Source organism: Notamacropus eugenii, chromosome X (assembly GCF_028372415.1).
Source record: "Notamacropus eugenii isolate mMacEug1 chromosome X, mMacEug1.pri_v2, whole genome shotgun sequence".
NCBI lineage: Eukaryota > Metazoa > Chordata > Mammalia > Diprotodontia > Macropodidae > Notamacropus > Notamacropus eugenii.
The window spans coordinates 15,912,354-15,928,598 of NC_092879.1; the positions used below are offsets into that span (position 1 = coordinate 15,912,354).

At 42.9% G+C, this 16,245-nt stretch overlaps 1 long non-coding RNA gene across 1 annotated transcript in view; it reads left to right on the forward strand.

The window, feature by feature from the left end:
* Positions 1 to 16,245, forward strand: part of LOC140515578 (uncharacterized) — a 385,043-nt gene that overhangs the window by 16,168 nt on the left and 352,630 nt on the right. Inside the window, exon 2 of the long non-coding RNA XR_011971089.1 lies at positions 12,359 to 13,277. This is a non-coding gene — a long non-coding RNA (uncharacterized lncRNA). The remainder of the gene's footprint in view (positions 1 to 12,358; positions 13,278 to 16,245) is intronic.

The window sequence follows — 16,245 nt, forward strand, 5'->3', positions numbered from 1 at the left end:
GGCACCTGGATTGTATCTCATTGCCATCCTTGACTCTTCTATGTGACTCCGTGCACAACACCAAGGCCATCCCCTCAAGGAAATCATTGACATCGGTCTTGAGGAACTTCCTCAATCCAGCTCCATTGCCCGACCCTGAAGCAAATGCTTCCCCTAGCACTTCCTGCCCTGGACTGGAGATGTGGAGGAAATCTTCCTGTTCATTCCAGTGCTCAACAAATGTTCCCCTCCAAGGAAATTTGTGCTGGGTCACAAGAGCTCAGCTGCATGGAGCTGTCCCTTCCAAAGTGCTGATCTGGCTTTGGGTTCTTATCCTCCCAATTCCTCTAATCCACCTTACTGAAAATATCCCCCTGATGTGGTTTGAGAGGTTCAGCGACCCGTCAAGGACCGAAGGGCAGGAAAGGGTCATCTGGAATGTATTCACAGATTTAAGCGTTCTTTAAGTCAAGTTGACAAAGGTTTCTTTTAATGCCAATATGGCATGCAGAGCTCCTTAAGCAACTTGAATCTTCACAGGAATGATGCGAAATCTTATATAGGAAAAGGGGTAGATTATCTGGCAGATATGCCAACTAGGTGATAGCATGCCACCTGGATCACAGGCGTCATTCACCACTAGAAATAGAGGGGAGGAGGTGTTTCCTAAGGTCCCTTATTTCTGTAACAAGATAGCTTTGGGAGCTGATGTGTATAGCAAGCTGGATTGTATACAGTAACTGTGGGAATCAGTTCATGATAGTTCTGCATAATACAAGATACTTCTGTACGTACAAGGGAAATTCTACAGACTTCCACTGGGTCTTGTGACAGGGAGAGATAGTTTCCCTCACTGGGGCCCACTCATGAGCTATTGCTAGGCACATGGTGTCCTTGGGCTGGGCAGAAATCCATCAGGGACAGTGTTTTGAGGTTGGGGAGAAATGTAATCTTCGAAGTGGGGCCCAAGCAAAAGCACCTAAGCTTACCCCATTACCCCTGCTATGGAACCCTCTCTGTTCTTCGAGGGAAGGCAGTCAGGGCCTCTCTACAGGTACAGGTGTTTCTAGTGGAAATCCTCAACTGACCTGGATGGAAAGGAATGACTAACGGACCAATCTCTCTGTACGTTAAAAATGCTTGGTGCCTTCTACTACAACAAAGAGACTATTATCCCCACTTTGGCAATCAAGTTCTACCATTTCCTCATACTCCCATCTAATCCCATTTCACACTGCGTAGATCATTGTTACTGTCACTGCAAGAATTTGCATTGTGTATACACTGGCTTGAAGTATGAATCAGGAAAAATGTGACAAAACTTTCAGTTCTGGTATGATCCTAACTGGAAGGGGGAGAGTGTGTTTAGTTGCTGAATGAAATGAAATGTGATGCCATATGTAAAGCCCTTCCTACTGCTCTCATTGAATAGGGTGAAAGCTCTTGGATATGTATGATCTAAGCATGGAAGGACCAGGGTGCTTGCAGTGGGATGTGTGTGGTTTTCATAGATCCAGTCAAAGGTTCCCACAATGAGGTCCCTGATATTGCTGGCCTTCCCACTGCTTCCCCTAGACCTGTGCTGCCTAGGTGCAGAGCAGCCCAGATTCCTTTTTCCACATGTTGCTCCCATTCCAGTAGGGCTGCCATCTGCTGCACCTCTGGGATCTTTGCCATGTGTATGCATGGAGACAAAGATGAAGCATTGAACAGGGTGCTTCGGTCGTCGCAATCTCTGACATTACCGAGAAGCCCCAGTCCCGCTAGAATGGCGCAGTACAACAATGTTATGTTATGATCACAAATATACAGAGTAGGTTTAATCTGTGTGTACTTTGGCCTTTGGGGATACATGATGTTACAAGTCACCTAAACCCTGACTGAAAAAATATTTATTGATGCCCTCAAGCAAACCAACTAAACCCTTTCTTGATGGAGAGGATGTTGACAGGAGAATGCTTGGGGGTAACAAAATTAGGAGGGAACTCCTGGTTAAAGACGTTCAGCAAGTCCTTCTGTTTTGGTGAGAATCCTCTCTGCTCCTGAAGGAAGTCTGCCTGGGTGAACAAGAAGTCTCTGGTGTCTCCTGAGCATGCTTAGGGAGTTTTTCCATGGGGAAGCCTACCTTGGCCGGAGCTGCACACAGCACTTGTTTTATGTGGCCATAACCACAGTAGCCCCAATACCAACTCAGATACATCCATGCCTGTAAATCTCAGTCATCCACCCTCCCTTCGAATCCTCAGCCTGCCAAATCAGGGGGAGCCTTTCCGGCTTCCCAGATCCCCTTCCAGAATATGGCCTTCTTCAATTAGCCACCCTCTTATACAGAGCTGAATGTAGAAAGGCCCTCTCCTGTTTCTGTAAAAATGGACAACAGGCTTAGAATGTACTCTTAAAAAACTGATAAGGAAACACAGTGATCAACACTTCCCTTTAAAAGCACATACGAATCAAGGTGAAAATGGACAGAAATACTTGTGGAACTGAGAGATGTAACATTTCACTAAACTGGAGTAAAAGTAAGTCAACAGAAATTAAACAGATCCTCACACCTGGATTTCTGCAGTGTAGCTGAAAGTGGTCAATCCATGGGGGAAGTCTGTAAAACAGCAAAGACCCAAGAGTGGAGTACCGATAAACTCCATGATGATGTTCCACAGAATTCATCCAACAATGTGTGTACGGAGAACCACAGAGCACACGCTCGTTATCCGGGTTTGTTTATAGAAATGCTGGGGGGTTTCTGATGGCAGTCCCACATCAGGTCGTTGTCAGCAGAAACGATAGACTGTGTTTCAGGAGCGCAGATCTAGTAATCAGCACAGACTATGGAAGGAAGGAGTAGAAACTGAACAACTCTGCACTGAAGGTGGTAAAACATTAGTACCTAATGAATACTTAGCAAGTCATGACATGAACTGGTGTCTGGAATCATGCATCTGAAGCTCAATATCTTTTAAAAGTGAACAGATGAGAAAGGTTCCTATTACACATGGAGACCTCAGGAAATCCTTGGGAATTAAAAAATAAATTGCACTGGAACTGGAACTGGAACATCGTCATGGAACAAAACTGTGCTTCCCATCTCCTAGTCATAACATTGATCCATCAGCATTCAAGAACTATGTTTTTAACAGCATAGTTAGTGTTCCTAATCTCTAAACTGCCTGGATGAAAAGCTTGTAACACATAGAGACCTAGGGGAAGACCTGAAAACTGTGTGGAAACAGCATGAAGAACATGTGATCTCCCAAATCCTTTCACCTCCCAGCATTGTCCTAAAGACGTATTCATGCAGCCCGCAGCAGATGAGTTAACATCCTAATAATCTGATTGAGTTACAAAAGACAGTAATTTTGTGCAACGATCTGAAGAACATTACACAGTAAAGAATCAATAGCGCAATAGGTAAACTCCATCAAAAAGACTGACAGATGATTGATAACGAGCATAGCAATAAATCCTTCTATGGTGCTTTATGACATAAACAAGCCCTTTGCAAACATCTCATTTGTACCTTACCACCACCTTGCTACGTGTTTGCCACAGGTATTGTCACCCGGTTTTACAGATATTAAAACTGAGGTGTAGAAAATTTAAGTGGCTTGCCCATGGTCACACACTGAGTAAAGCAAAACGTCAGTCTGGGGCTTGTGCATCCAATTCCAGGTGTCTCCCCACTATGCCAGTTTACTAGTGGCAGGGCAACTGGTGTTGGAGAGAACAAAGCACCCAATCCGATATACTATTGGAAAGAAATTGACTAAGTCACCTGGTAGAGACTGAGGCAGAAAAGCAGGTGTGGCCCCTTCTTGTCCAGACTCTGGAAGGTTTATATGACATAAAGATTTAGACCAGAGTACCCACACATAAATGGCAGGGGCAGACGCGCTGCCTCCCTGAGCGCCCCCTGTTCCTCCCCAACCTGCCGGATCTTTGTCCCCTCCTGCCTGGTGAAAGGAGGCTGAGCCCCGCCCCTTCCCTCCTCTGGGGCTTGTGAGGAATTCAAGTCCCATTCCAGGCTGCTGGTTTGTAGATGCTGCTATACTTCCCGTGCTCTTTCTTCCCTTTTGTGGAGCCCAGAACAGGCTCCCTCGACCTCCTCCTTCCCCTCTTTGACTTCCCCCTTCCGCTCTTTGTCCCCCCGTTCCTCTCTTTGTCGTTGTCCTCCCAGTTTCTGTAAAGGGGCTGACCTTCCACAACCCCAAGCTGAGTTCAGCTGCACCCCCCACCCGCCTCAGCCACATCACCTCCCCACGAAAGCCTGGGAGCCTAGGAAGCCCTGGGCCCACCTCCAAATGGAGAATGCACCTGCGGCCCCCTCCCCTAGATAGATTGAGTCAACAGGGACTGAGAGAAAGGACTGGGGTGAGGGGGCTCGGCACTGCTCTGGGCCTGATGTCAGAGACTCCCCTCCCTCTCCGTTCTCGGAGGAGACTACCCCCTCCCCGCACTGACGTCACCGTGCCCGCCCCCTCTCACCCTCTATAAAGTGTAAGTCTTCTTTGTCTGGAGGAGGATGTGAGTGGGGCGAACAAGAGCAGGTCTCCGTACCCCTCACCTACGTCCCTTCCCTTTATCCTCCACACCCCACCCTCCCCTGCCTTACCCCCATCTGCCCAGCATCTTACAGACTGACTGATCCTGAGGGTCCTGCTAGCGCCTGACTGACTCTAAGTAGGTAAGTGGCCCCTCCCTGCCCGTGCCTCAGCCTCTCCCTTTCTTCTCTTTGTCTTCTCTTCCCTCTGCCCTCCCCCCACCCCAATCATTTCTTGATTGGGATCTCGCTCCCCAATTGCTTTCCCTTGCTGCCCAGAAGGATGCGGGTAAGGTTGGGTGGAAGGGCCTGACATTATCAATTAATTTGTTTATGCGTGTGTTGTGTATGGAGGTAGGATAATCCGTGTGTGTGTGTGTGTGTGTGTGTGTGTGTGTGTGTGTGTGTGTGTCCGTGTGCGTGTTGAGGGCTGAACTCGTATGTGCTTTCTCCTCCAGGCCTGCTCCTACCTGGAGCTTCCTGCCTTCCCAGGCCTTTGTCTGCAGGTGGGGGCTTGGGCTTGGTTGGTTGCAATAGAGGACAGCAAGGGAGAAGCCGTTGGGGACACGCCCTCCTCTCCTCAAGTGAAGTTTCTCATCCTTTCTTCCTCCCATCCTTGGCTTGACCTCAGGCCTGGGCAAAGAGGAGACAGAATAGGAATTCTTCTCCTCCCCTTCTCCTGGTCATCTCTTTTGTTTAGTGTTGTTTCATTGAATCCTGAATTTATTTTTGTTCTGGTTTGAAGTAGAATCTGGTGAAAGGGGTTTTTCCAGGCACTTTGTGGTTGAACAGAGAGAGGGGACTGTCCCTGATCCTGGAGATCTCTATGATTTATGGAAAGAAAAAGAGAGATGTTTTAATGTGCACTTCTCTCATCGTGAGGAATTTGGCCCATTTTGTCACAGGGTTATTGTTAGCTTGAATTTCTTCCTTTGAAAGCTTCCTGTTCCTTTGACTATTGAAGAATGCCTCTTAATCTTAAAAAATGGAATCAGTTTCTTCTATGTCTTGCCTATGCAGCAGACCTCAGAGAACGTTATTGAAAGGATGTTTTTCCTCATTTCACTGTATCCCATGTTTGTACAAAAACATTTCAACCTTATAGAAGCAGAATCATCCGTTTAACTTTCTGTGTTTCTCTCTGCTGCTGTTCTGTCATAACCTCTTCCCTTAATAGATGTGACAAGCAATTTGCTCCTTGTTCCTCTGAGTTGCAGTTGATTCCTCTTTTACACCTAATCCATGTACCTTTTAGTAGTTTAATTTGAATGGCTAACTGCTTTTCCCTTATCCCATGTGTTTTTTTACATATTGAATAATGTGTCCTCCCCTGGCCATCCTCCCTTTAACTTTTAACTCTGGATTTGTTAAGCATGATTTGATTTGATTTGATTGGCTTGCTTCTGTACTTTGCATAGCTAATCTTTTCTATTGACCACCCTTTCAATTTTTAACAAGTTCTAAATGTTTTCCGGATTGCTAGGTATTCTGCAGGGCCTGAAGACAGGAAGATGCATCTCCTTCAGTTCAATCCTGGCTGCAGAAACTTACCACCTTCATGACCCTGGGCGAGTCACAATCCTGTTTCCCTCAGTTCCTCATCTGTGCAATGAGATGCAGAAGGAAATGGAAACCACTCCAGTATCTGGTCAGGGAAAGCCAGGCAGGACTGAGCAACAGTGAAAATTGGTTTCATAATCACTGATCTATAGCAGAGTTTGAGATCTCCTTCTGATAATCTCTAACCTCACATCCCATTTTCTCCTTCCTCCCTCCAAATATCTCCCTTGAGATATTTGACCTCTTTCTAAGCATTTTTTGATGATTGCATTTTCTTCTATCACCTGGGTATCCCTGTCTTCCTGCCTCTCTTCATCCTCCAGAGTCATGTCATGTAACAAATTGTCTTTTTGTTTCAGGGACGAAAAGAAAAACAAGCCCAACTGATCAATGCATTCAGGTAAAGGTGTGCAATGGGTGACACCTGTGGACCTCTCACCTCCTGGATGGGGTAGGGTGATGCTGTCTCCTCATCATTCCTTTTCAGGCCCACTTGATCTAGAATATTTTGTTAAGGGTACTTTCGCACACGTGGCTAAAACCCATTGTTAGAGGATGGGGGTGGGAGCAGTGAGTGGGGGAGGAATATCTGAAGCTTCAGATATTTTCACACTTTTCACACTGCTGTTTTCAGTCCTAGTTCTGAAGGTGAAAAATAATTAAATTCCAATAAAATAATGGAATATTATCACACAGTAAGAAATACCTTAATGAAGTGTTTCTGACAAACTGGAGACATCCAGTATCAAGAATCATAAGCCTGTTATATGGATAAAGGTTTAGACTTGCTCTTCTCGGCTCTACAGGTCATAACCATGAGCAATAGCTGGAAATTATGAAGGGGCCAATTTAGGCCTAATATCAGGAAAACCTTCCTAAACATGAGCATTCTCCAAAAGTGTAATGGGCTCACTTGAAGAGGTGGTGGTTCCCTCTCCTTGGAAGGATTCAAGGAAAAGCTGAATGACCTTTTGTCTCTTAGACTGGAAATTCCTTTGCTATATAGTTTGGATGTGATGCCTGCTGTGATCCCTTCCAGCTCTCAAGTTTTGTGCAACTTATGTGAACCAAGGCTGTCAGGGAAATCTGAGGACAACATTTCGATTTTATAGTAATATGTTATTTTCCCCCAGTTGCCTGTAAAGGTGATTTTTAATATTCATTTAAAAAGTTTTGAGTTCCAAATTTTCTCTCTCCTTCCCTCACCTTCCCCATAAGTGAGGAAGCAATCTGGTATGGCTCCTATATGTTCAATGATAAAAGTCCTATTTCTCGATTAGTTATGTTGTAAAAGAATGTATAGAACCAAAGGCAAAAATACAGGAAAAAATACAGAAAGTGTAAAAGAGTATGCTTTGATCTTCATTTAGACTTCATCAGTTCTTTCACTGGAGGTACACACCACTTTTCGTCATAAATACTTTGGTACTGTCTTGAAGAATTGTCTTGTGGAGAACAGCTAAGTCCTTCACAGTTGATCATCATATAGTATTGCTGTTACTGTGTACACTGTTCTCCTGCTTCTAGTCCATTCATTTTCATCAATTCAGACTACAATTCCAGGTCAATCTGAAATCTGGGTGCTCATCATTTCTGATGCAACTGTAATATTGCATTCCATTGATACGTCACAGCTTCTTCAGCCATTCCCCAGACGATGTCCATCCCCTCAATTTCCAGTTTTTTCCACCAAAGAAAGTCCTGTTACAAGTATTTTTGTACAAATAGGTCCTTTCCCCCTTTTTAATCTCTTTAGGATATAGACTGAGGAGTGGTATTGAGGCATGAAGGGTATGCACCATTTCAGAGCCCTTTAGGCATATTTCTGAAATGTTCGCCAGAATAGTTTCATAAGTTCCCAACTCCACCAATAGTGCAGTACGGTGCCAATTTTTGACATCCCCTCCAACATTTATTATTTTCTTTTTTTGTAACATTAACCAGTCTCCTAGGTGTGAGCTAGCACTTCAACTTGTTTACATTTGCATTTCTCTAATCAGTACTGATGCAGAGAATTTTTTTTCCCTGTGAAGACATACAGCTTTCTTTTCTTTCATCTGAAAACTGCCATTTCATACTCTTTAACAATTAATTAATTGGGGAATAACTTGTATTCTTATCAATATAATGCAGTTCCCTGTATATGTGAAGGAGTCTTTTATCAAAGATACTTTTGTGTAAAAATGGCTTCCAGCTTTCTGCTTTCTTGCTAATGGTGGTTGCATTGGTTTTGTTTCTGCAAAACCTTTTTAAGTTAATGCAATTAAAATTATACATTTCTCTCTCATAATTTCTTATATCTCTTGTGGGATAATAAAATCTACCCTTCTGTATAGATCTGACAGGTTAAACCTATTCCTGGCTCTCCCCATTAACTTATGGTATCACTTCTTATGTTTAAATCATCTGCTCATTTTGATCTTGCCTTATTGTTGTAGAGTCATGCATCCACCTTCCTGGAAGAGGACCAATGACATCAGTAGGGTGATGCCTTGAGTTACAAGAGAATTGAATGTGAGGCAAGGATGGGTAAAGTCATCTTCTCCTCCAGAGTCATGTGAGGGCAGTGACGAGACATAGGTCAGCACAACGAGATGGCACCACATACAGGGGGAGGTCTTTCCCTTTTTAAGCTAAGTTCTTTCCAAGTCTCAGTTTGCCTGAGGCAACTCCAATTTAGTGATTCAAGGAGACGTTAAAAAGAGGCAAAGATGTTCTAGTTTTCCTGAACACACAAAAAAAATCAATCTGGGAGGGGAAGACCCTTAGGGTTTGTGGTCAGAACAGAATCAATTGCTATCTCCATTCACTTTTCTCCAGAATTCTATCATATATAACTTTTCTAAATTTCTAATCTCTACTTAAGCCCTTTCTTCATCTTGTGGCAAGATTTTACTTGTGCTGAGAGGCAAGAATTGAGGATCCCCACTAGTAATTTTCTGTCAGTTTTTTCCAATATCTCATTAGCTGAATAATTGATGTTATCCTATTTGTGTATACATGTATAGTATTGATATTACTTCTTTATCTCTGGTATCTTTTAGCAAGTATTTTTCATTAGATCTCTTTGTACTTTTGCTTTATCTGAGATGTAGATTGTTATCTCTGCTTTGTTTTTTCTTACTTCAGCTGAAGCATATGTTCTGCTCTGACCTTTACCTTTACTTTGCATATATCTCTGCTTCAAATATGCTTCTTGTAAACGATCTAGTATGGGATTATGGCTTGTAATCCACTCTGCTATCTGTTTCTTTTCTACGGGGACTTCATCCCATTCACTTCTAGAGTAATGATGACTAACTGTATTGACCCTGTTTATACTTTTCTTTCACTCTCCTAGCACCCTGTTCCTCCTCACTAGTGTTTCGATTCTGTCTATCCCCTCCCTTCTATCAAGCACCCATGTTTTCTTATCCCCTCCTTTCTTATTTCCCTACATTGTGAGATAGAACTCTATGCCCAACTGAATGTGGATGTCATTTCCTCTCTAAGTCAAGGCTGTTGAGAGGATTCAAGCAATGCCCACCTCCTCCCTTCTTTCCTTCCCCTGCAATAGGTCTTTTGCATCTTTAAATGTGATATTAGCTACTCCATTCTTCCTCTCCCTCCTAACTTCTCTCAGTGCAGTCCAACTTCTCACCCTTCGCATTTTTTGTATACTGCGTTGACATCAATTTATAGCCACACGAGTAGAGATTCACTTCTTAAGAGTTGGAAATGTCGACTGGGGCCCAGCCAAGATGGCAGAATTAAAAGCAGGGCCTCATTTGAGCTTTCCCACAAAACCCTTCAAATACCTGTCAAAAAGGGCTCTAATCAAATTCTAGAGAAGAAGAACACACAAAACGAAGGAGTGAAAGAAATTTCCAGCCCAAGACCACTTGGATGGTTGAGAGGAAAGGTCTGTTTCATCAGCCTAGGAGACAACAGCACTCCAGCATGAGCCAAGTTAGCGGAGAATGAGGGCTCCAGCAAATTCAGACCAAGACGCAGGGGACTGAATCACTACCAGCTGTACTGGTTTGTGCAGTGCTTACAGTGAGGAAGAAGTGGGTTCAGATCCTGATTCTAATACTAACAGATTTAGTGACTCTGAGCAGGTCTTTTAACCTCTCCCCACCATTTTGGTACGGTTCTGGGAAAATTAAACTCAGTGTTGAGAGGGTTTCCCTTAGGCTCTCCTGTTTCAGTTCCAGAGGGAACAAACTTGTTAGGACACGCACCATCCAAGCAATGGAATTCCTTAGATATACGCTAACGGGAATGTGTGCGACTCCAAGGAAAGAAACAGGCTAGAACACCAGCGATGATTATATGTGTTAGGCTTAGTGGGTCTCATTGTGTTGTAGTAAGGGAATTTACTCATGAGACCAGCCCTATGGTGGCAAAGGAACAAAGTGTTGCATCCTGCACTGCCCATGGGTCAGGCCAGGCATTGTGGGAGGAGAACAAAAAGGGCCACAAGCCAGGGATGACTGGTGGTTGTTTTTATTTGTTCCAAGTTTTCCCATGGGACAGCTGAAGCTTCTCTTGCTGCTTACATTAAAGGTAGTTTACCTTCTCTATCTCCCAGACCCTTGCAAACACTGTACATAAAGTTACTTGGGGAGTTCCTAACTCAGGAAGAGCTTTTCCACAGGGTGGATGGTGAATGTAGGAGGGACTGAGCCCTTGTGGAACTTCCCTGCAATAAGAATGAGCTCTTTTCTTATCCTTCCTAGGCCTCAAGGCAGCCTCCTGGACAATGGCTTGGCAGTAGTCTTCTAGGATCTCTGACTCTTTCCATCTCAGTGGTTCACTGGTTAGAGCACTGGGCTTGGAGTTAGGAAGACATGAGTTCAAATCCAGCCTTGGGCACCTATATGTTATGGCACACTGGGCAAGGGGAAGTCCAAGTGTTCCAAGTCAAGCACTCTTTCATCTTTCTGCCTCCTCAGTAAATTTCGCAACCCATCTTAAATCTGTCTGTGACCTTACTGAGTGGTCTGGGGTACTGAGAGGTGAAGTGACTTGACTGTGGTCATGGTGCTAGCATGGAAGTGAGGGAGGACTTGAACTCTGAGCCCTTCTGACTCTGCAGCAGAGATTCTGGGGCCTCAGGGAATCCCTCTTTTCCATGCACACACAATTCAAGCATCATCTCATCCATGAAGCCTTTCTTCATTCCAGCTTCTAGTGGCCTGGCTCCCAGACTGCCTTGCACCTTGCCTTTATTTTCTCTTCTTTCCCCATATACTTCTATGTGTGTTTTTGTCTCTTTACAACCTAAGCTTCTAGTGGTTAAGGACTGCACGTCTTCAGAACCTAGGCCTGTGCCTTTTTTGCAGGAGGTACTTAAGAAATGCTTCTTGATTGCTATATTAAGCCAACTCTCTCTTTTGTGCCCAACATATGAGAGGAGCTGAATCTATAACTAAGGACTGAATAAAATCCTGAGTTGTGGATCTAAGCTAGAGTAAATGATAATGAATATAATCACATATTTTATAGTGTCATTTGTAATTTTCATTACTCATCATTTTATTATTTCAGTGATCGTATTTACTTCATGTTTTCCCTTATAGTTTAATTAGATACGTGTTGTGAGGTGTTGATCGCCTGTCAAATTCCCGTCAAACTACTTTACACTTATGCCATCTGTTTTTGTTGTTGTTCTGAGTACGGAGTTCTTGCATTGTTTAAATGGACGGTTGGGCAAGAGAGGGTGGCAGGAAGGGGATTACACACATGTGATGGGAGGGGGCCAGGAGGTGGTTGAAGGACACACGGTGGCCAGGAACCAAGAAGCCAGAGCAGGAGGATCAGACAATGGCGGGGCCAGGCACATGATGGCCTGGTGAGAATCTAGAAGAAGAAAAAGCAGGGGATAGACACATCGAGTCTGGACATGGCCACACTCAGGAAAGGACAAGCTCTTATGCATGCTCAGAAGAAAGACACCCAGTACCCAAGGATGAATGCACAGAAGACAGCCCTGCAGATGCCAGATACACAGATAAATTGACAGAGCAGCCAAAACTCTCCTCTCTCAGCACTGGCAGTCTCAAGTCAAGCACTTATCCTGAGGCTGCAGAGCTTGAAGGAATCACTCTGCACCTCCAAAGCTCCTTTCTTTCCCCTCCTCACCTCTCTATGAATGGCCCTTTAGAAACTTCACCTCACATAAAACTTTTTATTGCTGTTTCCTCTATCTGATATCACAGTATACCGCGTATCCCCCCCTCCCTCTCCTTCTCCCTGAGAGTCATGTTGAGTGACAAATGATACTTTTTGTTGTAGGAGGGAAAAGCAGTCAACTAGACTACACAGAGGAAAAGATAATTGAGGCAGAAGACACACTCTCTGACAACATTCCAGTTACTACACGCTTACTCTCTGTGGAAACACATCTACCCTCCCAACACTCAGAGGAAAAGATAATTGTGCCAGGAGACGCACTCTGAGAACATTCCAGTTACTATGGGCTTACTCTCTGGGGAAGCACATCTGAACTCAGAATATTCAGTGGATGAGATGCTTATGGGTGGAGACACAAACTCTGAGAACATTCAACTTACTACAGGCTTGCTCTCTGGGGAAGCACATCTACTCTCTGAACATTCAGAGGAAAAGATACTTGTGGCAGGAGACAGTCTCTCTGAGAACATTCCAGTTACTACAGGCTTACTCTCTGGGGAAGCACATCTAACATCAGAATATTCAGTGGATGAGATGCTTATGGGTGGAGACACAAACTCTGAGAACATTCAACTTACTACAGGCTTACTCTCTGGGGAAGCACATCTACTCTCTGAACATTCAGAGGAAAAGATACTTGTGGCAGGGGACAGTCTCTCTGAGAACATTCCAGTTACTACAGGCTTAGTCTTTGGGGAAGCACATCTAGCCTCCGAACACTCAGCAGACAAGACATTTGGGGCTGAAGACACAATCTGAGAACATTCTGCTTACTACAGGCTTGCTTTCTGGGGAACCACCTCTACTCTCTGAACATTCAGAGGAAAAGATACTTGTGGCAGAAGACGCTCTCGTTAACAACATTCCACTTACTATGGGTTTGCTTTCTGGGGAAACACATCTAGAAAAACATAATGAACATTTAATGAAATGGAGGCCTCTGAAGCATTCCTGATGAAAAGACCAGAGCTGAAGAGAAAATGTGACTTTCAAGTACAAGACTCAAAAGAAGCATTGAAAGGTAAATATGAAAGAGAAATCTTAAGTGGCTCAATAAGTTTAAGCAGTGTACGTTACTTGAAAGCAAGATGAAATGCATATCTTCTAAGAATGCAATCATTATTCAAGTAGGTAGAAGGATCCTCTCTGGAAAGAGCGTTTGAGAGTGAGCCAATTAGGTAGGGATGATGCAAAACAAATAGGGGAGAAATATGGACACTCTGGGACGGGTTAGAAAGAAGAGAAAGCATGGGGAAGATGACCTCACATGAAATATGCATGCAAGGTAGAGGTTTTACATTGGGTTGGAAAATGCTGGCATGGGAGGGGATGTCACACAGACCATGCTTGCACCTCAGCCATCTAAATTCATTCAAGAAGGGAAAATACATATTGATTCAATTGGTCCTAAAGTTCTATCTTACCCAACAGGTAAGTAGGAGAAGGGGATAAGACAAAGAAATAGTAATAAAAAGGTGATCAGATAAAAGAAGGCAGTGTCCATATACAAAATACATATTAGAGGAAGGACAGGATAAAAAAAGAGAGTAGGAAAAACAGAAATAAATAGGATGCAGGGAAATGCAAAATCAGTAATCCTAGCAGTGTCAGAGGGATGAACTCATTCATAAAATGGAAGTAGGTAGCAAAATGGATTAGAAAGCCGTATAGAATTCTAGGAAACTTATTTATAAAAGGCCTCTGGAAAACACTGAATGGGAATAGAAAGGAGTGCAGACAGATGTTGCTTTATGTAAATTCATAGTACAAAAATTGAACTTTATGTAAGGAATTCGATAAGAAATCTACATTCCCAAGGTATCACCTATGTAAATTTTACCAGAGAGCAGTGAGATCTCTTTCTGCTCCTGCCCCTGGGCTTGGAACTCTGTCACCTCCTACCTGCCACCTCCCACAAAGGCTTTAAAAAGTCTTCCATGTGAAAGCAGCAGAGACCTGCAGAAAGCCACCAGCATGGCTGGATCAGGGCTTGGATTGAGAACTCCAGCGCTAAGAGAGGAGACCTTGGTTTCAGTTGGCCGACCCACCAGAGAGTTCGGTTGCTGATTTGGGGAATTTAGTGCATCCCCCTTGGGGTACCCTGTGTCGGGCCTTCACCTGCGTATTCCGTGTCCAGGCCCCATCTGTCTGCCTGCCTGTATATTCTTCCTCCTGCTCTTGCTTCTCCATGCCCATCTGATCCTTGTCCATATCCTGGAACAATGTGCCAGCCCCTCCTCCATAGGGCACAGGCTCTTCATGCCTCCCTCCTGTTGAATGGGAAAATTCACATTATCTAAAGAGTCTGCAGAGTGGTTCACTTTCTTTTAATATTTACTTCATATTTTATTACCCCAATTACTTGTAACCTTTTTTATCATTTATTTTTAAAATTTTGAATTTCAAATTTCCTACCTTGCTCACTCCTCACCCTCCTCATTGAGAAGGCAAGTAATCTGACATAGCTTATACGTATGTTGCCATGTAAAATACATTTCCTTAGTAGTCTTTTTGTAAGAGAAACCATAGACCAAAGAACACTTTGGAGAAAAATTAAGGTTAAAATAAAGAATGCTCTGATCTGTTTTCAGACACCATCACTTCTTTCTCTGCGAGAATGGATAGCATTTTTTATCCTAAGTCCTTCAGAGTTGTCTTGGATCACTGGAATGTTGACAATAGCTAAGTTCTTCTCGCCTGATCATATGACAATATTGCTGGTACTGTGTACAATTTTCTCCTATTTCTCCTCATTTCACTTTGCTTTAGTTCGTGTTAGTCGTTCTAGGTTTTTTGAGAGCATCCTGCTCATAATTTTTACTCTATGATAGCATTCCATTTCCATCATTTATCACAATTTTTCAGCCATTCCCCAGTTGATGGCTATTCCCTGAATATCCATTCCATTCCTACTAGACAATAGCTTCTGTAGATATATTGTACATATAAGTCTGTTACCTTTTTAAATTCTTTTTAAAATCTCTTTGGCATCAAGTCCTAGCAGTTCTACTGGCACGTCAAAAGGTATGTGTGATTTTATAGCCTTTGGTCAAAATTCCAAATTTCTCTGAAAAATGTTTGGATCTGTTCATAATTCTACCAACAGAGTGTTAATGTCTCAATATTTCCACTCCCCTAAATCATTTGTCATTTTCCTTTTCTGTCTAATTAGCCACATAAATAAGTGTGAGGAAGTAACTCAGAACTTTTTAAACTTGCATTTCTCAAATCAGTAGTGATTCAGAACACTTTTTCATGTGACTAGAGATAGCTTTGAGTACTTCATCTGAAAATTAACTATTCACAGCTTTTGATGATTCATCTGTTGTGGAATGGCTCTTATTTTTATAAATTTGATTGAGTTCTCTGCACATTTGGAACATGAGGCTTTTTATCACCGAATCTTGGATTCCAGAATTTTTTTAGTTATGATTGCTAATTGTATTTCTCTCCATCTCTTTGCCACTGCCTATTCCATGTCTCTTTTCATCCACCTTCTCCTTCCTCAAAAGTGTTTTCCTTGTGGATATCAGTTCCCCCAATCTTCTCTTCTGTCTATCACACATTCCCCCTTCTCTTTTGCCCTTCCCTTCTTACTTCACTGTAGGCTAAGATAAATTTCTATACCCAAATGAGTGTATATGTTATTGGCTCTTGGAGCTAATTCTAATTTATTGTCCGTGTAACTTTTATTTTTTTATCTGTAACTTATAGATTAAAACAAGCAATATCATAGCATAGCACAATAAAAAAAAATGATTGCACAAGAAGCTGCAAATCCACTATGCACAAACTGTCATTTCTTTCAAGCACACAACGTAATTATCCTATAAATTTCTTTTACCCTTTCTCTCCCTCCCAGGTACAGCAACCTACACATGTATACATATATATGTACATATATATGTAAATTTTTCTATGCATACTTCTATCTGTCAATTTTTTCTCTGGATGTACAAAGCATCTTTCCTCATATGTCCTTTATAGTT